Source organism: Oncorhynchus gorbuscha, linkage group LG25, assembly GCF_021184085.1.
Source record: "Oncorhynchus gorbuscha isolate QuinsamMale2020 ecotype Even-year linkage group LG25, OgorEven_v1.0, whole genome shotgun sequence".
Classification (NCBI taxonomy): domain Eukaryota; kingdom Metazoa; phylum Chordata; class Actinopteri; order Salmoniformes; family Salmonidae; genus Oncorhynchus; species Oncorhynchus gorbuscha.
This window is the reverse complement of record NC_060197.1, coordinates 26,185,136-26,209,385: the sequence shown is the minus strand read 5'-3', so window position 1 is coordinate 26,209,385 and position 24,250 is coordinate 26,185,136. Positions and strand designations below refer to the sequence as shown.

At 39.5% G+C, this 24,250-nt stretch overlaps 15 non-coding genes across 15 annotated transcripts; all 15 read left to right on the top strand.

Annotated features, from left to right (window-relative positions):
- Positions 1-179: 179 nt before the first annotated feature.
- trnan-guu lies at positions 180-253 on the top strand. The gene has a single exon. It is a non-coding gene; the product is annotated as a tRNA-Asn (tRNA).
- Positions 254-1,125: 872 nt separating this feature from the next.
- trnan-guu lies at positions 1,126-1,199 on the top strand. The gene has a single exon. It is a non-coding gene; the product is annotated as a tRNA-Asn (tRNA).
- Positions 1,200-2,071: 872 nt separating this feature from the next.
- On the top strand, positions 2,072-2,145 carry trnan-guu. Its single transcript has one exon. It is a non-coding gene; the product is annotated as a tRNA-Asn (tRNA).
- Positions 2,146-3,017: 872 nt separating this feature from the next.
- Positions 3,018-3,091, top strand: trnan-guu. The gene has a single exon. It is a non-coding gene; the product is annotated as a tRNA-Asn (tRNA).
- An 872-nt stretch (positions 3,092-3,963) lies between these two features.
- trnan-guu lies at positions 3,964-4,035 on the top strand. The gene has a single exon. It is a non-coding gene; the product is annotated as a tRNA-Asn (tRNA).
- Positions 4,036-4,907: 872 nt separating this feature from the next.
- trnan-guu lies at positions 4,908-4,981 on the top strand. The gene has a single exon. It is a non-coding gene; the product is annotated as a tRNA-Asn (tRNA).
- Positions 4,982-6,749: 1,768 nt separating this feature from the next.
- On the top strand, positions 6,750-6,823 carry trnan-guu. The gene has a single exon. It is a non-coding gene; the product is annotated as a tRNA-Asn (tRNA).
- A 9,679-nt stretch (positions 6,824-16,502) lies between these two features.
- On the top strand, positions 16,503-16,576 carry trnan-guu. Its single transcript has one exon. It is a non-coding gene; the product is annotated as a tRNA-Asn (tRNA).
- An 872-nt stretch (positions 16,577-17,448) lies between these two features.
- Positions 17,449-17,522, top strand: trnan-guu. The gene has a single exon. It is a non-coding gene; the product is annotated as a tRNA-Asn (tRNA).
- Positions 17,523-18,668: 1,146 nt separating this feature from the next.
- trnan-guu lies at positions 18,669-18,742 on the top strand. The gene has a single exon. It is a non-coding gene; the product is annotated as a tRNA-Asn (tRNA).
- An 871-nt stretch (positions 18,743-19,613) lies between these two features.
- trnan-guu lies at positions 19,614-19,687 on the top strand. Its single transcript has one exon. It is a non-coding gene; the product is annotated as a tRNA-Asn (tRNA).
- Positions 19,688-20,819: 1,132 nt separating this feature from the next.
- trnan-guu lies at positions 20,820-20,893 on the top strand. The gene has a single exon. It is a non-coding gene; the product is annotated as a tRNA-Asn (tRNA).
- An 871-nt stretch (positions 20,894-21,764) lies between these two features.
- Positions 21,765-21,838, top strand: trnan-guu. Its single transcript has one exon. It is a non-coding gene; the product is annotated as a tRNA-Asn (tRNA).
- Positions 21,839-22,709: 871 nt separating this feature from the next.
- trnan-guu lies at positions 22,710-22,783 on the top strand. Its single transcript has one exon. It is a non-coding gene; the product is annotated as a tRNA-Asn (tRNA).
- An 868-nt stretch (positions 22,784-23,651) lies between these two features.
- trnan-guu lies at positions 23,652-23,725 on the top strand. Its single transcript has one exon. It is a non-coding gene; the product is annotated as a tRNA-Asn (tRNA).
- The last annotated feature ends 525 nt before the right edge of the window (positions 23,726-24,250 follow it).

The window sequence follows — 24,250 nt, the reverse complement described above, 5'->3', positions numbered from 1 at the left end:
TCAAAAAGCTAACAAATATTAGAAAACTACAGGTCTACTTCCTTGAAAATGTTGCTGCACCTTCGATGCACGTTAACACAACCATTGGAACAAAGTGTTGTTGTTTCGTAAACTCCATGTACAGTTGGATGAGAGCACAAATGGCCAGCGATCAAGCGTCAGGGTCACATAAACCACAAGTCTCTGTGGCGCAATTGGTTAGCGCGTTAGACTGTTAATCTAAAGGTTGGTGGTTCGAGCCCACCCAGGGACGACAGTTCTCAGTTTGTTGTGCTCCATGATGTGGATATGACAAGTCTCTGTGGTGCAATTGGTTGGTGAGTTTGACTCTTAATTTAAAAGTTGGTGATTTGAGCCCACCCAGGAATGCTGTCTCTCTGTTTCTAGTGATATGGAAGACCTTCCTGGCCTTACAGTAAGCTTGCTTTTGACCTGCTGTGTTTCCTGTTGTCACATGTGATTGGTGTGTTGTTGAACATGAAAGATGACAAGTTGCTATACCTACTGGTAAAATGGCTGTCAATGGTCTCTGATCTTCTGTTACTCAATAGCTTGATCATTCTGTGTTCTCCAAGGAACATATAATTTATTCTTATTAATCTGGATAGTATGACAACGTAAATGATGTCAATCTGGCATGAATAACCTTAGCATTTATATTTATCTTGCGAGAAGGACAATGTTTGTTCAGTGTGTTTGTGTGTACATGTAGGCCTATACGCCATGAAAGTGACTAGCCACTTCATCATTCTTCCAGAGTCAGTCCCCTTATTATTTTGAATGGGCTTGGCGATTATATATTACATTTGTGAAAATGCAGTTGTTTAAAATATATATTTATCAGAATATATTTGAGATTGTGGCTGAATTTACTCCTGCCAGATGCCTTTCAATATAATGTTGCGCTGACGAACATTGCGCTACATTTTTGCCCTTTTAAGGCCATTCAAAAAGCTAACAAATATTAGAAAACTACAGGTCTACTTCCTTGAAAATGTTGCTGCACCTTCGATGCACGTTAACACAACCATTGGAACAAAGTGTTGTTGTTTCGTAAACTCCATGTACAGTTGGATGAGAGCACAAATGGCCAGCGATCAAGCGTCAGGGTCAAATACACCACAAGTCTCTGTGGCGCAATTGGTTAGCGCGTTAGACTGTTAATCTAAAGGTTGGTGGTTCGAGCCCACCCAGGGACGACAGTTCTCAGTTTGTTGTGCTCCATGATGTGGATATGACAAGTCTCTGTGGTGCAATTGGTTGGTGAGTTTGACTCTTAATTTAAAAGTTGGTGATTTGAGCCCACCCAGGGATGCTGTCTCTCTGTTTCTAGTGATATGGAAGACCTTCCTGGCCTTACAGTAAGCTTGCTTTTGACCTGCTGTGTTTCCTGTTGTCACATGTGATTGGTGTGTTGTTGAACATGAAAGATGACAAGTTGCTATACCTACTGGTAAAATGGCTGTCAATGGTCTCTGATCTTCTGTTACTCAATAGCTTGATCATTCTGTGTTCTCCAAGGAACATATAATTTATTCTTATTAATCTGGATAGTATGACAACGTAAATGATGTCAATCTGGCATGAATAACCTTAGCATTTATATTTATCTTGCGAGAAGGACAATGTTTGTCCAGTGTGTTTGTGTGTGTATGTACGCCTATATGCCATGAAAGTGACTAGCCACTTCATCATTCTTCCAGAGTCAGTCCCCTTATTATTTTGAATGGGCTTGGCGATTATATATTACATTGGTGAAAATGCAGTTGTTTAAAATATATATTTATCAGAAGATATTTGAGATTGTGGCTCAATTTACTCCTGCCAGATGCCTTTCAATATAATGTTGCGCTGACGAACATTGCGCTACATTTTTGCCCTTTTAAGGCCATTCAAAAAGCTAACAAATATTAGAAAACTACAGGTCTACTTCCTTGAAAATGTTGCTGCACCTTCGATGCACGTTAACACAACCATTGGAACAAAGTGTTGTTGTTTCGTAAACTCCATGTACAATTGGATGAGAGCACAAATGGCCAGCGATCAAGCGTCAGGATCAAATACACCACAAGTCTCTGTGGCGCAATTGGTTAGCGCGTTAGACTGTTAATCTAAAGGTTGGTGGTTCGAGCCCACCCAGGGACGACAGTTCTCAGTTTGTTGTGCTCCATGATGTGGATATGACAAGTCTCTGTGGTGCAATTGGTTGGTGAGTTAGACTCTTAATTTAAAAGTTGGTGATTTGAGCCCACCCAGGAATGCTGTCTCTCTGTTTCTAGTGATATGGAAGACCTTCCTGACCTTACAGTAAGCTTGCTTATGACCTGCTGTGTTTACTGTTGTCACATGTGATTGGTGTGTTGTTGAACATGAAAGATGACAAGTTGCTATACCTACTGGTAAAATGGCTGTCAATGGTCTCTGATCTTCTGTTACTCAATAGCTTGATCATTCTGTGTTCTCCAAGGAACATATAATTTATTCTTATTAATCTGGATAGTATGACAACGTAAATGATGTCAATCTGGCATGAATAACCTTAGCATTTATATTTATCTCGCGAGAAGGACAATGTTTGTCCAGTGTGTTTGTGTGTATATGTAGGCCTATACGCCATGAAAGTGACTAGCCACTTCATCATTCTTCCAGAGTCAGTCCCCTTATTATTTTGAATGGGCTTGGCGATTATATATTACATTTGTGAAAATGCAGTTGTTTAAAATATATATTTATCAGAATATATTTGAGATTGTGGCTGAATTTACTCCTGCCAGATGCCTTTCAATATAATGTTGCGCTGACGAACATTGCGCTACATTTTTGCCCTTTTAAGGCCATTCAAAAAGCTAACAAATATTAGAAAACTACAGGTCTACTTCCTTGAAAATGTTGCTGCACCTTCGATGCACGTTAACACAACCATTGGAACAAAGTGTTGTTGTTTCGTAAACTCCATGTACAGTTGGATGAGAGCACAAATGGCCAGCGATCAAGCGTCAGGGTCAAATACACCACAAGTCTCTGTGGCGCAATTGGTTAGCGCGTTAGACTGTTAATCTAAAGGTTGGTGGTTCGAGCCCACCCAGGGACGACAGTTCTCAGTTTGTTGTGCTCCATGATGTGGATATGACAAGTCTCTGTGGTGCAATTGGTTGGTGAGTTTGACTCTTAATTTAAAAGTTGGTGATTTGAGCCCACCCAGGAATGCTGTCTCTCTGTTTCTAGTGATATGGAAGACCTTCCTGGCCTTACAGTAAGCTTGCTTTTGACCTGCTGTGTTTCCTGTTGTCACATGTGATTGGTGTGTTGTTGAACATGAAAGATGACAAGTTGCTATACCTACTGGTAAAATGGCTGTCAATGGTCTCTGATCTTCTGTTACTCAATAGCTTGATCATTCTGTGTTCTCCAAGGAACATATAATTTATTCTTATTAATCTGGATAGTATGACAACGTAAATGATGTCAATCTGGCATGAATAACCTTAGCATTTATATTTATCTCGCGAGAAGGACAATGTTTGTCCAGTGTGTTTGTGTGTGTATGTACGCCTATACGCCATGAAAGTGACTAGCCACTTCATCATTCTTCCAGAGTCAGTCCCCTTATTATTTTGAATGGCCTTGGCGATTATATATTACATTTGTGAAAATGCAGTTGTTTAAAATATATATTTATCAGAATATATTTGAGATTGTGGCTGAATTTACTCCTGCCAGATGCCTTTCAATATAATGTTGCGCTGACGAACATTGCGCTACATTTTTGCCCTTTTAAGGCCATTCAAAAAGCTAACAAATATTAGAAAACTACAGGTCTACTTCCTTGAAAATGTTGCTGCACCTTCGATGCACGTTAACACAACCATTGGAACAAAGTGTTGTTGTTTTGTAAACTCCATGTACAGTTGGATGAGAGCACAAATGGCCAGCGATCAAGCGTCAGGGTCAAATACACCACAAGTCTCTGTGGCGCAAGTTTAGCGCGTTAGACTGTTAATCTAAAGGTTGGTGGTTCGAGCCCACCCAGGGACGACAGTTCTCAGTTTGTTGTGCTCCATGATGTGGATATGACAAGTCTCTGTGGTGCAATTGGTTGGTGAGTTTGACTCTTAATTTAAAAGTTGGTGATTTGAGCCCACCCAGGAATGCTGTCTCTCTGTTTCTAGTGATATGGAAGACCTTCCTGGCCTTACAGTAAGCTTGCTTTTGACCTGCTGTGTTTCCTGTTGTCACATGTGATTGGTGTGTTGTTGAACATGAAAGATGACAAGTTGCTATACCTACTGGTAAAATGGCTGTCAATGGTCTCTGATCTTCTGTTACTCAATAGCTTGATCATTCTGTGTTCTCCAAGGAACATATAATTTATTCTTATTAATCTGGATAGTATGACAACGTAAATGATGTCAATCTGGCATGAATAACCTTAGCATTTATATTTATCTTGCGAGAAGGACAATGTTTGTCCAGTGTGTTTGTGTGTGTATGTACGCCTATACGCCATGAAAGTGACTAGCCACTTCATCATTCTTCCAGAGTCAGTCCCCTTATTATTTTGAATGGGCTTGGCGATTATATATTACATTTGTGAAAATGCAGTTGTTTAAAATATATATTTATCAGAATATATTTGAGATTGTGGCTGAATTTACTCCTGCCAGATGCCTTTCAATATAATGTTGCGCTGACGAACATTGCGCTACATTTTTGCCCTTTTAAGGCCATTCAAAAAGCTAACAAATATTAGAAAACTACAGGTCTACTTCCTTGAAAATGTTGCTGCACCTTCGATGCACGTTAACACAACCATTGGAACAAAGTGTTGTTGTTTCGTAAACTCCATGTACAGTTGGATGAGAGCACAAATGGCCAGCGATCAAGCGTCAGGGTCAAATACACCACAAGTCTCTGTGGCGCAATTGGTTAGCGCGTTAGACTGTTAATCTAAAGGTTGGTGGTTCGAGCCCACCCAGGGACGACAGTTCTCATTTTGTTGTGCTCCATGATGTGGATATGACAAGTCTCTGTGGTGCAATTGGTTGCTGAGTTCATGACTCTTAATTTAAAAGTTGTGATTTGAGCCCACCCAGGAATGCTGTCCATCTTTCTGTTTCTAGTGATATGGAAGACCTTCCTGGCCTTACAGTAACTTGCTTTTGACCTGCTGTGTTTCCTGTTGTCACATGTGATTGACATTGTTGTTGAACATGAAAGATGACAAGTTGCTATACCTACTGGTAAAATGGCTGTCAATGGTCTCTGATCTTCTGTTACTCAATAGCTTGATCATTCTGTGTTCTCCAAGGAACATATAATTTATTCTTATTAATCTGGATAGTATGACAATGTAAATGATGTCAATCTGGCATGAATAACCTTAGCATTTATATTTATCTGGAAAGTTTCTTGAGAAGGACAATGTTTGTCCAGTGTGTTTGTGTGTATATGTACGCCTATACGCCATGAAAGTGACTAGCCACTTCATCATTCTTCCAGAGTCAGTCCCCTTATTATTTTGAATGGTCTTGGCGATTATATATTACATTTGTGAAAATGCAGTTGTTTAAAATATATATTTAGCAGAATATATTTGAGATTGTGGCTGAATTTACTCCTGCCAGATGCCTTTCAATATAATGTTGCGCTGACGAACATTGCGCTACATTTTTGCCCTTTTAAGGCCATTCAAAAAGCTAACAAATATTAGAAAACTACAGGTCTACTTCCTTGAAAATGTTCTGCACCTTCGATGCACGTTAACACAACCATTGGAACAAAGTGTTGTTGTTTCGTAAACTACCATGTACAGTTGGATGAGAGCACAAATGGCCAGCGATCAGCGTCAGGGTCAAATAACCACAACCGCGCAATTTAGCGCGTTAGACTGGGCATTTTGAGCCCACCCAGGGGTTCTCCTTTGTTTGGTCCATGATGTGGATATGCAAGCCAGCTGTTTTCTCTTAATTAAAAGTTGGATGTTTGAGAGACATGCTGAACATCTCTGTTTCTAGTGATATGGAAGACCTTCCTGGCCTTACAGTAAGCTTGCTTTTGACCTGCTGTGTTTCCTGTTGTCACATGTGATTTGTGTTGTTGAACATGAAAGATGACAAGTTGCTATACCTACTGGTAAAATGGCTGTCAATGGTCTCTGATCTTCTGTTACTCAATAGCTTGATCATTATGTGTTCTCCAAGGAACATATAATTTACTCTTATTAATCTGGCTAGTATGAAAACGTAAATGATGTCAATCTGGCATGAATAACCTTAGCATTTATATTTATCTTGCTGAGAAGGACAATTTTGTCCAGTGTGTTTGTGTGTATATGTGCGCCTATATGCCATGAAAGTGACTAGCCACTTCATCATTCTTCCAGAGTCAGTCCCCTTATTATTTTGAATGGGCTTGGCGATTATATATTACATTTGTGAAAATGCAGTTGTATAAAATATATATTTATCAGAATATATTTGAGATTGTGGCTGAATTTACTCCTGCCAGATGCCTTTCAATATAATGTTGCGCTGACGAACATTGCGCTACATTTTTGCCCTTTTAAGGCCATTCAAAAAGCTAACAAATATTAGAAAACTACAGGTCTACTTCCTTGAAAATGTTGCTGCACCTTCAATGCACGTGAACACAACTATTGGAACAAAGTGTTGTTGTTTCGTAAACTCCATGTACAGTTGGATGAGAGCACAAATGGCCAGCGATCAAGCGTCTGGTCAAATACACCACAAGTCTCTGTGGCGCAATTGGTTAGCGCGTTAGACTGTTAATCTAAAGGTTGGTGGTTCGAGCCCACCCAGGGACGTCCAGTTTTAGTTTGTTGTGCTCCATGATGTGGATATGACAAGTCTCTGTGGTGCAATTCTTGGTGAGTTTGATCTCTTAATTTAAAAGTTGGTGATTTGAGCCCACCCAGGGATGCTGTCTTTCTGTTTCTAGTTATATGGAAGACCTTCCTGGCCTTACAGTAAGCTTGCTTTTGACCTGCTGTGTTTCCTGTTGTCACATGTGATTGGTGTGTTGTTGAACATGAAAGATGACAAGTTGCTATACCTACTGGTAAAATGGCTGTCAATGGTCTCAGATCTTCTGTTACTCAATAGCTTGATCATTCTGTGTTCTCCAAGGAACATATAATTTATTCTTATTAATCTGGATAGTATGACAACGTAAATGATGTCAATCTGGCATGAATAACCTTAGCATTTATATTTATCTCATCGAGAAGGAAAATGTTTGTTCAGTGTGTTTGTGTGTACATGTAGGCCTATACGCCATGAAAGTGACTAGCCACTTCATCATTCTTCCAGAGTCAGTCCCCTTATTATTTTGAATGGCCTTGGCGATTATATATTACATTTGTGAAAATGCAGTTGTTTAAAATATATATTTATCAGAATATATTTGAGATTGTGGCTGAATTTACTCCTGCCAGATGCCTTTCAATATAATGTTGCGCTGACAAACATTGCGCTACATTTTTGCCCTTTTAAGGCCATTCAAAAAGCTAACAAATATTAGAAAACTACAGGTCTACTTCCTTGAAAATGTTGCTGCACCTTCGATGCACGTTAACACAACCATTGGAACAAAGTGTTGTTGTTTCGTAAACTCCATGTACAGTTGGATGAGAGCACAAATGGCCAACGATCAAGCGTCAGGGTCAAATACACCACAAGTCTCTGTGGTGCAATTGGATAGCTGATAGTGTCATGTTTTGTCTTATATTGTCTTGTCATTTTGCTTTTCCTTCTGTTCGTTTTCCCCCTGCTGGTCTTTTTAGGTTCGTTCCCCTTTTTTCTCTCTCCCTCTCTCTCTCTCTTCTCTCTATCGTTCCGTTCCTGCTCCCAGCTGTTCCTATTCCCCTAATCAATCATTTAGTCTTCCCACACCTGTTCCCTATCTTTTCCCCTGATTAGAGTCCCTATTTCTCCCCTTGTTTTCCGTTTCTGTCCTGTCGGATCCTTGTATATTGTTCACCGTGCTGTGTCTTTGTATCGCCCTGTCGTGTCGTGTTTCCCTCAGATGCTGCGTGGTGAGCAGGTGTCTGAGTCTGCTACGGTCAAGTGCCTTCCCGAGGCAACCTGCAGTTTATGATCGAGTCTCCAGTCTGTTCTCGTCATTACGAGTGGAATTGTTCTTTATGCTTTATTTACCGCTCCGATTTGTCTAGGAGTATTGAATATTTACTTTACTGGATTAAAGACTCTGTTTTCGCCAAGTCGCTTTTGGGTCCTCATTCACCTGCATAACAGATAGAGGAATTCTAAATTCCTTTAATGTTTTAATTGCCAATACCAATTAGCACTCATTTCTAATTCATTTAATGAGTTGTAAGTTCATTAATTATGCATGAAGTAGATTGAGACCAGTCTTAAAAGCCAGGTTAAAGAGCGTTTTAATTCCAGAGAGTACTAACCCATACACAGATTTCCACAGGTTATAAACTCAAAATGACATCATCAGTTTCCCACGATAGCCCCGTTGTTTTTTTGTTTAGGTCCGGAGATGCTTTCTACTCCCCTCATAAACCAGACATTACAACCTGTCTAAAAGATACAGATTTCTCTCAACAATGGAATAAAACCCAAACATTCTTATCTTGTCTGAAAAGCTTTTTCTCCCCCTTGACCTTCCCAAGAGGCACAGACAATCAAATTAGTTCTGCTTACATTTTCAGTAACAGCTTAACCAATAACCTTTACTTTTCATATCATAACATAATAGTATTAGAATAAATGGTTTCTAATCATTAACGAATACATAATTGATCATCTAAACTATATTTTCCACTATCAATCCTCCCTTTGATCAAATATTATACATTCAATTCTACATCTAGTTTTATTTAATCATAAAAATATAAGTATAAACAAATTTAACTAACCTTTTTATATAGGTTTATCAGATTATCATATGAATAGACAAATAATCAACAAATCAATTATAAATGTTTATCCAACTCGTCACATTTCATTAATCAATTCTAACCTTAACTCCAACTGTTTTTAAACCTACATCAGAATCATAACTCTTCCTTCTGGATTTTCGTCACGACCTTCATTAAAAACAGTTTAATCATGGAAACAAATTACAATCTAATTCCCCTTCATCTCAACACTAGCCTCATCAAACATAAATTCCCCACAAATGACAGATCCAGATTCGTCCACTTCCTCTGTAGATATGCCACGGGTCGGAACATGGAATTGGCCCATAACGGCCCCATCTGTAGTGTCATTGATCTCTCTATAGTCCTGGAAACAATAACTTTCACACATACCCCTTCCTTTTCAGCCAATAACATATCCAATGCAATTCTATTCTGCCAAGCCATCAGGCTGGTTGCTTCAGTCTGTTCTGCCAAACCTTTAATCGCATCTCTGGAATAATTGATAAAGCGCTGTTGATTATAATAAATATAATTAATCCAGTCTACATTGCTTGACTCTAAAAAATGCTTGACTCTAATCCTGCTAGTATCTGATTTCTTGCCTTGAACTCATCCGGCACACCTCGTGGCACCCCAATGTTATCAATATATGTCGTCAAAAGACCCAGATGGAGCATCTCTTCTCTCTCGTTTTGCTAACTTCATGTCTTGGTGTTGTATGAGTGTAAAAGGCCTTCCTAAATGTACTAAAGCACATAGTCCATTCCAATCAGTCGGCAATACCGCACAAACTCATTCCCCCACACAACCACCAGATGTCGACACTGGCCCATTTTATTTTATTTGGCATTCCTGCTTTCATGAACAGCTTTACCATACATGCATTCCCTTACTATACTCCACCTGGTCCCAAATTGAGTGTATGGGTTTACGTAGCCATCCCTTTCAGTGTGAGCTATGACCTGTCCACGATCAATTTGGTGATTTACACAAATACTTCCCATAGAGTCCCATGGTTCTAGACTGCCAAGGGGTGAATGACTCCAATTGATCTACACAAAATTCTACCGAGAGATCCTTGCCCAATTCCACCCTCACATCCTTACTGTTTTGTTTCAGTGACCTTTTGAGAATCTTTGGTAACATCCCATTTCCCTCATCTAGCACATGAGTCAAATTATCCTCTTTGGCACTCTCCGGGGGATCATGGTGAATCAGGAATATGGCCCCCACAATAAAACAGCTCAGGACGGTCAGTGCACACGTGAAGCCCCACCCTCTCCCCGAGAACATATCAACAGCCAGAGGCCAAGCCATCACTTCACTTCTATGAACGCTCACAGCTGGGGAAAGGTCAGGTATAGGGAATCTTCAGAAGGAGTTTGACCCCCGTTCCATATGGGTCACGGTTCCTCTCCTTCCCCTGTGACCGCTCGACAGTGCCAGTATGACTCACCCCCTTACAATGTGTGACATGTACCCAGGTAGCTCTTTCGGCTATTCTCACCGCGAAGGCAGTCACCAGTAGTACTTGGAATGGTCCCTCCCACAGAGGCTGCTTCCAGTTTTTTTCTTCAATGATTGGATCCAGATCCAGTCTCCTGGTTGAATCTCGTGTGCCACCTCCCTCTAATTCTCCTGCTGGGCATAAAACTTTTGACATACGTGTTTGATTAATGAACAACCTCCTCATGTGTTCCTACCATCCCCCCTGTTGATACATGGCTTTGCCCATGTATCAATACAGCAGCATATTTAAACAGTGACTTAGGTAAAACAGGTAGATTCCCTTTATGCCAAATACCTCCTCTATCTACAGCTCCCATTCTGACCCATTTAGAAACTTATTTACCCACTATGTTATCTTTTTGCTCTTCCTGGCCCCCCTCTAACTTCTCTGCTCTCCCACGTTCAAGGTCTCTGCGGTGCGTGGGAGGGCTCCTCTGTATGTTTCTCATGTTTTCCAAATTTGAACTACATGGGAACTACAAACCCATGGACCCTCTTTTAGAAAAAAAAATGTCTATGAGCGGCTTTTCTCCAAATTCCTTAATCAATCTATCTTAATCCCAACAATAATCCTAACTCCTCATAGATGTCCTATATTCCTGTTAAATATAATACTATTTAAAAACGTATAATCTAATAGATGCTAACCATATTAAAAATCCTTCCTACGCTAACAAGCCCTCTCCTTGGGGACCCTCAGTATTCTATCTGACAATAACATGGGTTTAATATGTGTTGCAAAGTGTGGAATAAAACTTTGGTCCTGGAAAACAGAGTAAAGCAGAACAAAGCATTCTTATAACCCATCTGGTCCTCTCAGCTATTCTTATCCAGCATCAGGTGGGCACCATGCCACCCTTCACGACAGGGAGAACAAACATACATGGGTCATCCTCAGTCAGTAAATAATACAGGAATTAGGGTCAGAAATCCAGTAACCACCATACCGGTATACTTACCAAACCAGTCTCCCAACCAGGGTGGACAGTCAGACTCCTCTACCCCCGCCATGGTCCTCATCTCAGCAGATAGCCCATTTAAGGCCCTTAGATATACTACCATCTGGACTGGTGTTATTAGGGATATACGTACAACATTGTTCACTGAACATTTTGTAGACTCCCCCTGACTAGCAAGAAGCATATTCAAGCAAGTCCATTCTGTATAAGACAGCCACAAATTGTCCCTACCATCAAAACCAGTCTCCGTGCCTCATTGATCAATAGCTGAATAGTCTAACATTAATTACCTGAATGGGATTTTTAGCATAGTGGTGACAGGTTCGGTCCAGGGGTGATAGAGGAGTGTGTCTGGCCCCGGTCTGTCTGAGACCTCCGGTTTTGGCAGTACCTTAATAGAAAACACACCCACCGTGTCTGTCCCGGTCCTTTGTAGTCCGGGGTGCAAGTGCCTGCATCAGAGAGCTTAATAGTTTTGATGGTTAGTAGGATTTCATCACCTTTACAAAGTTCAACAGTGCTCCCAGGTTTCCCCCATATCATGGAAAGCCTATCCACCTTTGTGGGATCCCCTTTCTCCAGTCCCAAAACTGTCCCAAGTTGGTTATCATACGGACACCCTCCCCTATTACACAGGTAATGTCTCCCGTCTTTTGACACTCCTGTAACCGAGTGTTAAAACCAAACAAAAAATATCTCAATTTCTTCCCTGCCCTGTTGGCTCAAAATATGTTATCTTCCCTATTTATTCTCAATGATAAATATGACTTTCTCTCTGTTACAATACCAAATCCCTAATAGCCCATTCAAAAAACTTCACAGCTAATGTTATAAGACAGAATCCTGAACCACTTTCTCATTTGCGGTTCAAACAGTAATTCTAACCCTCAACCAAAACTGCTTTATTTCTAATGAATTTACCTTAAAACTAGTAACTCAATATGACCCCATTCATTATACAAATGACTCTCCCCCGAGGCTGATCAGACCTTGGGAGCCAGTCATGATAAGGTCAAAAGGTCATACCATATTAGGCATAAAGAACCCTTTATCTTTTGAATAGAAATAGTCACCTGTATAATTCAAAGTTATAATTTAAAGTGAGCCACCACACCCCTAACTATCATTCCCTAATGCTATTTCGAATCAGAAACTCAATAAGTGAACTATAACTAAACCTAATGATAATTCCCCTTTGACTCAAATCATTAATCATAAGTTTTAAACACCGTCTACGGATATGTTTACTTAAATGACCATGCTACCTTTAGATACAATTAACCCGATAACATTATTATCCAATGCATTACTTTTTCTCTCTGCCGCAAATGTCATACATTTCACAGCGTAATTTAATCCCCGATATTTAATAAATATGCATTCGCATCCTCTCATGGCTCCTTTAATTTACTTATCTTGGGTAACTCTCATCCGTTCCGGAACAAAGAGTTCTATCTAAAACCGCCAGAACACACTGTTCCAGTTTTATCAACCCCTAAAATTGGCCATAACCATTAAACAAATAACCAAAACATTTTTATATCACTTCTGGAAACCTAGATACGATTTGCTCCGTTATCCCCAGTCCCTGGTGACAAAAGTGTCTCGCTAGTGACGTCATCAACAAGCGTTCAACCTTGACTCATATTGGCAACGATTTTCAACTCATTGTAAATAATGGTTGGCTGTCTGTAACAACAGTATTTCGGGTTCGATAAACCAAACCTAATTTATCACCTCTGTTGAACCCTGAATTAGTCTACAACATCAATCAACATCTCTCAATTCGCTAATTTTATAAAAACATTTCGATGGGCATAATGGGCATGAATTATAGTTGTCTCTTTGTTATCATTTAGAATCCATTTTGCTCTAAGTACCTGTCTCGTCTTTGACTTAGTATTTTTAATTACAACTCTATTCCCAATACATTATTCACTTGTCTAATTACAAACTCAGACCAGCATTAGTGAGTGTACGCCTTTAAAATGCCTTGTCTCTGGGAACAGGGAAATCCCCTTAACCCAAACGTTTACTACAAAAACAAAACCTAATAATTATGATAATCCCCTCACATCGTTTGTTTTAAATCCCTTGAGGTATCATGTAACTTATTTTTCTATCTTCGAATTGTCGTCCCACAATATTTTCTACTGTCATTCACTCAAACCACTGTGATTACCGTGCACTGTCCCTTTAAGATAAGACTTTTCATTTGTTCCCCACAATGAGGTCGGAAATCAGATCATTTTTAGAATATGTTACTTTTCGTTCAATTTCACTGGCGTTACCTTAACCAAAAATCAATAATTAGAAAAACAATCACAACTTCTTACGATTAAACTATTCTCACCTAATTTATAGTCCAAAGTGTTGCACTATATAGCCCCATTTGAGTGTCTAGCAATTCCGTTGCTTGGCTATAGACACAAATCTGCCTACCTTTGTAAAATATATATTCCCTATTCAGATTGAGTTCAGTTTTGAATTCTAATCATCAGAGTAAACCCAACCGAACTTCTCAACTTACTATACCCTAACATTTAACGTACCATGCTATAACGTCCAGATAGCCCGAAATTGTATCGTATCTCTCCGTTATTCCCTACATTTAAATTACAACCTGTTGACGATTTTTTCGTGGAGTGTTACACTCCCGGGCGAAATGTCCAATTTTGTTACAATTAAAACTTGTATTTACAAGTTACAATTAAATCTTGTATTTTTCTTTTGACCCACCTTATTCATTTTTCTCGACTTTATTTCCTTCTCTAACTTCATTATACCTCTCTTAGTTTCCGCGGGATCCACATACTTGGGTGGTAATTTCACCGGTTGCTCCAGCACCCGTATTCTTATAATCACAAATTTGTCAACTGGATTATCTCTGCATTGTTGGTATAATCTAGGAAGATATAGTTTGTTATCCTCGCCCCCACTCAATTGGTTAACTTCTCTATCTGCGGGAGCAGTGGGTAGTGTCTCTCGAACCTTGTTAGATTTAATCTCTTTTTCGGCGCGTCCCATTCTCTTTTTTGCTTCCGAAAGCCAAACTCCGGCCGTGTATAACCCCTGTTTATTCTGCTTTTTCACATTATTACCACATTCCTTATGTATCTGTTTTATAAGGGATTCCAGCTTTTCTACATTTAGACGGCCATCAAAATCGTATTTCTTTTTCCATCTTAGACAGAAATCGATGTTTCTCTTGTCTTTCTGTGCCATGTATCGCTCGTCTCCCGTTAGTTCTGGGGCTTCTTTCGAGGCATTCCTCCCCATTCTTAATCTTATGTATCTAGTAGCAATGTTTTTAAACACTTATCTATGCCTTTCTATATAATTTTAAATTCTATGTGCATGCAGTTCTATACATTTGTAATTTACCGTTACTTCTAGTTACTATCCTGTCTACCTATGTGTGTGTTCCTTTAAAAATAATCAGTATGTATTTTCCATCCTGTGAACCGCGTCCATAGAAGACTTTTGATCGGACAATAATATTTCACCCAAAGGATATTCTTTTTGGGACTTTCAATCGTTAATGTCTCGAATCTCACTACTCTAGACTAAGTTGACCTCTCCTGTGAACCACGTCTATAGAAGACTTTTGATCGGACAATAACATTTCACCCAAAGGATATTCTTTTTGGGACTTTCAATCGTTAATGTCTCGAATCTCACTAATCTAGACTAATCACTTATCATTTGATATTAATTTCAGCATTGTACAGGTTCATTTATTCTGTTCGCCTAGAATTACCCTGCCTTCTCACCAAGCCTAATTTATCCTCACCTATTTTAACATACCTATCTACTACTTTCCGCAGTCAGCTTCCCATATACAGATAGACTATCAGGTAAAAACTTTATTTAGGTATGTTTATTGAATTATTGGCCATCCTATTTGTACGGAACAAGCGTCCTAATTCTCCAATGCGTACTATATCACTCCTTAATAATCCTTCTGGCTTGCAAGACCAGGCTTTATTAAGCTCTAGTTTATTTGGTGGTAGTGCACCTTACCTCAGGGTCAATTTCGGACCCTGCTTGTTTTATCGATATCCTGGTTAATACCCCGGTAGAAACCCATTTTATTTGTTGAATATTCAAGCACCTATTATTGATCAAATTCAACTCCTTTATAACATTTGAATCAATAAATATCCTAAATAATCCCTCCCAAATTCGAGAATAAAGGCTACTTTACCTGCTGCCGACTGGGAAAAACATTGTTCGTTGTATCTAGTCACCCTTCCTGTCCTCCGTGATAATACGCAGGCCTGTTTTAATTTTAACCTCAATTCAGAGGTCAGGTCTTTAGTAAAACGAGTCAAAAAATGGTCGTCCGTGCACGATTTTCAGTGTATTACCTTCAGATAACAGGTAGAGTTGTTTAGATCCGGCTCAAAGGACCAAATTGATAGAGGAATTCTAAATTCCTTTAATGTTTTAATTGCCAATACCAATTAGCACTCATTTCTAATTCATTTAATGAGTTGTAAGTTCATTAATTATGCATGAAGTAGATTGAGACCATTCTTAAAAGCCAGGTTAAAGAGCGTTTTAATTCCAGAGAGTACTAACCCATACACAGATTTCCACAGGTTATAAACTCAAAATGACATCATCAGTTTCCCACGATAGCCCCGTTGTTTTTTTGTTTAGGTCCGGAGATGCTTTCTACTCCCCTCATAAACCAGACATTACAACCTGTCTAAAAGATACAGATTTCTCTCAACAATGGAATAAAACCCAAACATTCTTATCTTGTCTGAAAAGCTTTTTCTCCCCCTTGACCTTCCCAAGAGGCACAGACAATCAAATTAGTTCTGCTTACATTTTCAGTAACAGCTTAACCAATAACCTTTACTTTTCATATCATAACATAATAGTATTAGAATAAATGGTTTCTAATCATTAACGAATACATAATTGATCATCTAAACTATATTTTCCACTATCAATAGCGCGTCAGAGTCTACTTCCTTGAAAATGTTGCTGCACCTTCGATGCACGTTAACACAACCATTGGAACAAAGTGTTGTTCTTTCGTAAACTCCATGTACAGTTGGATGAGAGCACAAATGGCCAGCGATCAAGCGTCAGGGTCAAATACACCACAAGTCTCTGTGGCGCAATTGGTTAGTGCGTTAGACTGTTAATCTAAAGGTTGGTGGTTTGAGCCCACCCAGGAATGACAGTTCTCACTTTGTTGTGCTCCATGATGTGGATATGACAAGTCTCTGTGGTGCAATTGGTTGGTGAGTTTGACTCTTAATTTAAAAGTTGGTGATTTGAGCCCACCCAGGAATGCTGTCTCTCTGTTTCTAGTGATATGGAAGACCTTCCTGGCCTTACAGTAAGCTTGCTTTTGACCTGCTGTGTTTCCTGTTGTCACATGTGATTGGTGTGTTGTTGAACATGAAAGATGACAAGTTGCTATACCTACTGGTAAAATGGCTGTCAATGGTCTCTGATCTTCTGTTACTCAATAGCTTGATCATTCTGTGTTCTCCAAGGAACATATAATTTATTCTTATTAATCTGGATAGTATGACAACGTAAATGATGTCAATCTGGCATGAATAACCTTAGCATTTATATTTATCTCGCGAGAAGGACAATGTTTGTCCAGTGTGTTTGTGTGTGTATGTACGCCTATACGCCATGAAAGTGACTAGCCACTTCATCATTCTTCCAGAGTCAGTCCCCTTATTATTTTGAATGGCCTTGGCGATTATATATTACATTTGTGAAAATGCAGTTGTTTAAAATATATATTTATCAGAATATATTTGAGATTGTGGCTGAATTTACTCCTGCCAGATGCCTTTCAATATAATGTTGCGCTGACGAACATTGCGCTACATTTTTGCCCTTTTAAGGCCATTCAAAAAGCTAACAAATATTAGAAAACTACAGGTCTACTTCCTTGAAAATGTTGCTGCACCTTCGATGCACGTTAACACAACCATTGGAACAAAGTGTTGTTGTTTCGTAAACTCCATGTACAGTTGGATGAGAGCACAAATGGCCAGCGATCAAGCGTCAGGGTCAAATACACCACAAGTCTCTGTGGCGCAATTGGTTAGCGCGTTAGACTGTTAATCTAAAGGTTGGTGGTTCGAGCCCACCCAGGGACGACAGTTCTCAGTTTGTTGTGCTCCATGATGTGGATATGACAAGTCTCTGTGGTGCAATTGGTTGGTGAGTTGCACTCTTAATTTAAAAGTTGGTGATTTGAGCCCACCCAGGGATGCTGTCCTTCTGTTTCTAGTGATATGGAAGACCTTCCTGGCCTTACAGTAAGCTTGCTTTTGACCTGCTGTGTTTCCTGTTGTCACATGTGATTGGTGTGTTGTTGAACATGAAAGATGACAAGTTGCTATACCTACTGGTAAAATGGCTGTCAATGGTCTCTGATCTTCTGTTACTCAATAGCTTGATCATTCTGTGTTCTCCAAGGAACATATAATTTATTCTTATTAATCTGGATAGTATGACAACGTAAATGATGTCAATCTGGCATGAATAACCTTAGCATTTATATTTATCTCGCGAGAAGGACAATGTTTTTGTCCAGTAAGCTTGCTTTTGACCTGCTGTGTTTCCTGTTGTCACATGTGATTGTTTGTTGTGAACATGAAAGATGACAAGTTGCTATACCTACTGGTAAAATGGCTGTCAATGGTCTCTGATCTTCTGTTACTCAATAGCTTGATCATTCTGTGTTCTCCAAGGAACATATAATTTATTCTTATTAATCTGGATAGTATGACAACGTAAATGATGTCAATCTGGCATGAATAACCTTAGCATTTATATTTATCTCGCGAGAAGGACAATGTTTGTCCAGTGTGTTTGTGTGTATATGTACGCCTATACGCCATGAAAGTGACTAGCCACTTCATCATTCTTCCAGAGTCAGTCCCCTTATTATTTTGAATGGCTTGGCGATTATATATTACATTTGTGAAAATGCAGTTGTTTAAAATATATATTTATCAGAATATATTTGAGATTGTGGCTGAATTTACTCCTGCCAGATGCCTTTCAATATAATGTTGCGCTGACGAACATTGCGCTACATTTTTGCCCTTTTAAGGCCATTCAAAAAGCTAACAAATATTAGAAAACTACAGGTCTACTTCCTTGAAAATGTTGCTGCACCTTCGATGCACGTTAACACAACCATTGGAACAAAGTGTTGTTGTTTCGTAAACTCCATGTACAGTTGGATGAGAGCACAAATGGCCAGCGATCAAGCGTCAGGGTCAAATACACCACAAGTCTCTGTGGCGCAATTGGTTAGCGCGTTAGACTGTTAATCTAAAGGTTGGTGGTTCGAGCCCACCCAGGGACGACAGTTCTCAGTTTGTTGTGCTCCATGATGTGGATATGACAAGTCTCTGTGGTGCAATTGGTTGGTGAGTTTGACTCTTAATTTAAAAGTTGGTGATTTGAGCCCACCCAGGGATGCTGTCTTCTGTTTCTAGTGATATGGAAGACCTTCCTGGCCTTACAGTAAGCTTGCTTTTGACCTGCTGTGTTTCCTGTTGTCACATGTGATTGGTGTGTTGTTGAACATGAAAGATGACAAGTTGCTATACCTACTGGTAAAATGGCTGTCAATGGTCTCTGATCTTCTGTTACTCAATAGCTTGATCATTCTGTGTTCTCCAAGGAACATATAATTTATTCTTATTAATCTGGATAGTATGACAACGTAAATGATGTCAATCTGGCATGAATAACCTTAGCATTTATATTTATCTCGCGAGAAGGACAATGTTTGTCCAGTGTGTTTGTGTGTATATGTACGCCTATACGCCATGAAAGTGACTAGCCACTTCATCATTCTTCCAGAGTCAGTCCCCTTATTATTTTGAATGGGCTTGGCGATTATATATTACATTTGTGAAAATGCAGTTGTTTAAAATATATATTTATCAGAATATATTTGAGATTGTGGCTGAATTTACTCCTGCCAGATGCCTTTCAATATAATGTTGCGCTGACGAACATTGCGCTACATTTTTGCCCTTTTAAGGCCATTCAAAAAGCTAACAAATATTAGAAAACTACAGGTCTACTTCCTTGAAAATGTTGCTGCACCTTCGATGCACGTTAACACAACCATTGGAACAAAGTGTTGTTGTTTCGTAAACTCCATGTACAGTTGGATGAGAGCACAAATGGCCAGCGATCAAGCGTCAGGGTCAAATACACCACAAGTCTCTGTGGCGCAATTGGTTAGCGCGTTAGACTGTTAATCTAAAGGTTGGTGGTTCGAGCCCACCCAGGGACGACAGTTCTCAGTTTGTTGTGCTCCATGATGTGGATATGACAAGTCTCTGTGGTGCAATTGGTTGGTGAGTTTGACTCTTAATTTAAAAGTTGGTGATTTGAGCCCACCCAGGGATGCTGTCTTTCTGTTTCTAGTGATATGGAAGACCTTCCTGGCCTTACAGTAAGCTTGCTTTTGACCTGCTGTGTTTCCTGTTGTCACATGTGATTGGTGTGTTGTTGAACATGAAAGATGACAAGTTGCTATACCTACTGGTAAAATGGCTGTCAATGGTCTCTGATCTTCTGTTACTCAATAGCTTGATCATTCTGTGTTCTCCAAGGAACATATAATTTATTCTTATTAATCTGGATAGTATGACAACGTAAATGATGTCAATCTGGCATGAATAACCTTAGCATTTATCTCGCGAGAAGGACAATGTTTGTCCAGTGCTTTTGACCTGCTGTGTTTCCTGTTGTCACATGTGATTGGGTGTTGTTGAACATGAAAGATGACAAGTTGCTATACCTACTGGTAAAATGGCTGTCAATGGTCTCTGATCTTCTGTTACTCAATAGCTTGATCATTCTGTGTTCTCCAAGGAACATATAATTTATTCTTATTAATCTGGATAGTATGACAACGTAAATGATGTCAATCTGGCATGAATAACCTTAGCATTTATATTTATCTGCGAGAAGGACAATGTTTGTCCAGTGTGTTTGTGTGTATATGTACGCCTATACGCCATGAAAGTGACTAGCCACTTCATCATTCTTCCAGAGTCAGTCCCCTTATTATTTTGAATGGGCTTGGCGATTATATATTACATTTGTGAAAATGCAGTTGTTTAAAATATATATTTATCAGAATATATTTGAGATTGTGGCTGAATTTACTCTGCCAGATGCCTTTCAATATAATGTTGCGCTGACGAACATTGCGCTACATTTTTGCCCTTTTAAGGCCATTCAAAAAGCTAACAAATATTAGAAAACTACAGGTCTACTTCCTTGAAAATGTTGCTGCACCTTCGATGCACGTTAACACAACCATTGGAACAAAGTGTTGTTGTTTCGTAAACTCCATGTACAGTTGGATGAGAGCACAAATGGCCAGCGATCAAGCGTCAGGGTCAAATACACCACAAGTCTCTGTGGCGCAATTGGTTAGCGCGTTAGACTGTTAATCTAAAGGTTGGTGGTTCGAGCCCACCCAGGGACGACAGTTCTCAGTTTGTTGTGCTCCATGATGTGGATATGACAAGTCTCTGTGGTGCAATTGGTTGGTGAGTTTGACTCTTAATTTAAAAGTTGGTGATTTGAGCCCACCCAGGAATGCTGTCTCTCTGTTTCTAGTGATATGGAAGACCTTCCTGGCCTTACAGTAAGCTTGCTTTTGACCTGCTGTGTTTCCTGTTGTCACATGTGATTGGTGTGTTGTTGAACATGAAAGATGACAAGTTGCTATACCTACTGGTAAAATGGCTGTCAATGGTCTCTGATCTTCTGTTACTCAATAGCTTGATCATTCTGTGTTCTCCAAGGAACATATAATTTATTCTTATTAATCTGGATAGTATGACAACGTAAATGATGTCAATCTGGCATGAATAACCTTAGCATTTATATTTATCTCGCGAGAAGGACAATGTTTGTCCAGTGTGTTTGTGTGTATATGTACGCCTATACGCCATGAAAGTGACTAGCCACTTCATCATTCTTCCAGAGTCAGTCCCCTTATTATTTTGAATGGGCTTGGCGATTATATATTACATTTGTGAAAATGCAGTTGTTTAAAATATATATTTATCAGAATATATTTGAGATTGTGGCTGAATTTACTCCTGCCAGATGCCTTTCAATATAATGTTGCGCTGACGAACATTGCACTACATTTTTCCCTTTTAAGGCCATTCAAAAAGCTAACAAATATTAGAAAACTACAGGTCTACTTCCTTGAAAATGTTGCTGCACCTTCGATGCACGTTAACACAACCATTGGAACAAAGTGTTGTTGTTTCGTAAACTCCATGTACAGTTGGATGAGAGCACAAATGGCCAGCGATCAAGCGTCAGGGTCAAATACACCACAAGTCTCTGTGGCGCAATTGGTTAGCGCGTTAGACTGTTAATCTAAAGGTTGGTGGTTCGAGCCCACCCAGGGACGACAGTTCTCAGTTTGTTGTGCTCCATGATGTGGATATGACAAGTCTCTGTGGTGCAATTGGTTGGTGAGTTTGACTCTTAATTTAAAAGTTGGTGATTTGAGCCCACCCAGGATGCTGTCTTTCTGTTTCTAGTGATATGGAAGACCTTCCTGGCCTTACAGTAAGCTTGCTTTTGACCTGCTGTGTTTCCTGTTGTCACATGTGATTGGTGTGTTGTTGAACATGAAAGATGACAAGTTGCTATACCTACTGGTAAAATGGCTGTCAATGGTCTCTGATCTTCTGTTACTCAATAGCTTGATCATTCTGTGTTCTCCAAGGAACATATAATTTATTCTTATTAATCTGGATAGTATGACAACGTAAATGATGTCAATCTGGCATGAATAACCTTAGCATTTATATTTATCTCGCGAGAAGGACAATGTTTGTCCAGTGTGTTTGTGTGTATATGTACGCCTATACGCCATGAAAGTGACTAGCCACTTCATCATTCTTCCAGAGTCAGTCCCCTTATTATTTTGAATGGGCTTGGCGATTATATATTACATTTGTGAAAATGCAGTTGTTTAAAATATATATTTATCAGAATATATTTGAGATTGTGGCTGAATTTACTCCTGCCAGATGCCTTTCAATATAATGTTGCGCTGACGAACATTGCGCTACATTTTTGCCCTTTTAAGGCCATTCAAAAAGCTAACAAATATTAGAAAACTACAGGTCTACTTCCTTGAAAATGTTGCTGCACCTTCGATGCACGTTAACACAACCATTGGAACAAAGTGTTGTTGTTTCGTAAACTCCATGTACAGTTGGATGAGAGCACAAATGGCCAGCGATCAAGCGTCAGGGTCAAATACACCACAAGTCTCTGTGGCGCAATTGGTTAGCGCGTTAGACTGTTAATCTAAAGGTTGGTGGTTCGAGCCCACCCAGGGACGACAGTTCTCAGTTTGTTGTGCTCCATGATGTGGATATGACAAGTCTCTGTGGTGCAATTGGTTGGTGAGTTTGACTCTTAATTTAAAAGTTGGTGATTTGAGCCCACCCAGGAATGCTGTCTCTCTGTTTCTAGTGATATGGAAGACCTTCCTGGCCTTACAGTAAGCTTGCTTTTGACCTGCTGTGTTTCCTGTTGTCACATGTGATTGGTGTGTTGTTGAACATGAAAGATGACAAGTTGCTATACCTACTGGTAAAATGGCTGTCAATGGTCTCTGATCTTCTGTTACTCAATAGCTTGATCATTCTGTGTTCTCCAAGGAACATATAATTTATTCTTATTAATCTGGATAGTATGACAACGTAAATGATGTCAATCTGGCATGAATAACCTTAGCATTTATATTTATCTCGCGAGAAGGACAATGTTTGTCCAGTGTGTTTGTGTGTGTATGTACGCCTATACGCCATGAAAGTGACTAGCCACTTCATCATTCTTCCAGAGTCAGTCCCCTTATTATTTTGAATGGCTTGGCGATTATATATTACATTTGTGAAAATGCAGTTGTTTAAAATATATATTTATCAGAATATATTTGAGATTGTGGCTGAATTTACTCCTGCCAGATGCCTTTCAATATAATGTTGCGCTGACGAACATTGCGCTACATTTTTGCCCTTTTAAGGCCATTCAAAAAGCTAACAAATATTAGAAAACTACAGGTCTACTTCCTTGAAAATGTTGCTGCACCTTCGATGCACGTTAACACAACCATTGGAAAGTGTTGTTGTTTCGTAAACTCCATGTACAGTTGGATGAGAGCACAAATGGCCAGCGATCAAGCGTCAGGGTCAAATACACCACAAGTCTCTGTGGCGCAATTGGTTAGCGCGTTAGACTGTTAATCTAAAGGTTGGTGGTTCGAGCCCACCCAGGGACGACAGTTCTCAGTTTGTTGTGCTCCATGATGTGGATATGACAAGTCTCTGTGGTGCAATTGGTTGGTGAGTTTGACTCTTAATTTAAAAGTTGGTGATTTGAGCCCACCCAGGAATGCTGTCTCTCTGTTTCTAGTGATATGGAAGACCTTCCTGGCCTTACAGTAAGCTTGCTTTTGACCTGCTGTGTTTCCTGTTGTCACATGTGATTGGTGTGTTGTTGAACATGAAAGATGACAAGTTGCTATACCTACTGGTAAAATGGCTGTCAATGGTCTCTGATCTTCTGTTACTCAATAGCTTGATCATTCTGTGTTCTCCAAGGAACATATAATTTATTCTTATTAATCTGGATAGTATGACAACGTAAATGATGTCAATCTGGCATGAATAACCTTAGCATTTATATTTATCTCGCGAGAAGGACAATGTTTGTCAAAAGCAAGTAAGCTTGCTTTTGACCTGCTGTGTTTCCTGTTGTCACATGTGATTGGGTTGTTGTTGAACATGAAAGATGACAAGTTGCT